Genomic DNA, 1,198 nt, shown 5'->3' on the forward strand with positions numbered 1-1,198 from the left:
ACTAAACTCTTTTCTGATCATTAGAAACCCTAAACAATCCTTATTTATAGGTTAAACAACGTGGGTAGTAAAGTGATAAATAACCAAGACAAACCCAATTAGGATTCGTGCAAAACAGGAATCCAGATCAGCCTAGGAAACCCCCGTCGGTCGACCGACATACATTAATCGAGCCTCGATCGGTCGACCGACCATAGTGCGTCGGTCAACCGTCCATAACACATGTTTCTGGACCCTGTAGGTGCAGGTTTTTGTTCGACCAGTGCTGATCATTCGGAAGACCGATGGTGCTGCATCGGTCGACCGATACAAGCTCATCGGTCGATCGGCCAGAGCTGTTTCGCCAGCTTCCTGATTTTTGTTATTTCTCCTGCTTTTGATCTTTTCACTGTTATCAACGACCACCCACGTTTTTATTCTCACGCTACCATGAGAATCATCTATCCTCAAACTCCCATAAGGATCACTAAGTTCTCAAAGAGAGAAGATACACCCATATTAGCAGGAGCATCTGTTGTCAAATTGAGTCGTGCGGTCTGCTACCGTGTCTAATAAACAGTGAGAGCTCTCATAACCGAGGTCAAAGTCGAAAACTAAGGCTGATGAAGTAGTTGGTCAGCCATAGTTGAATATTCAGGAAGGGAGTGAAACAGTTGATGCACTTCATGCTGTTCATACCAGGCTAGCCAGTCTTCGTATGTGGAATCACTTCCAGGAAGCATGAAGTGTAATTCTGTCCAATAGGCTTGCATTTGATCAAAATAAGACTGCAGAGAGGAACTACTTTTGCGTTGTATAGCAACGCATTGCAGAACATATGCCTCCCGTGCACCGGAGCATTCTGTGAAGTGCTTAGTGAGACACTGAGACGACTCCACATGGCCCGAGCAGAGGGAAGCGAGCCAATCTCGACAGTGAGACCAGAGCCAACACAACGAGTGAGATAATTCATGATATGAAATTCCTTCAAGTGCTAGTCCGAACTCTCCTTGACATAGAGAGCACGTGTGGTTTAAAGATCGGTATCACCACTGCCAGATGTAACAGTGCTGATGTACGGTGGAACTGGTCCCGAACTGATGAGATGATCAAGCAGACCAGCACCATGCAAGGCATTTGTGACAATGGTGGACCACCCCGTCCAATCACTTTGATCATTGAGGGGCTGGGGTGATTTAGGGATATTTTCTGAAGGAGC

Source organism: Asparagus officinalis, chromosome 3 (assembly GCF_001876935.1).
Source record: "Asparagus officinalis chromosome 3, Aspof.V1, whole genome shotgun sequence".
Taxonomy (NCBI): Eukaryota; Viridiplantae; Streptophyta; class Magnoliopsida; order Asparagales; family Asparagaceae; genus Asparagus; species Asparagus officinalis.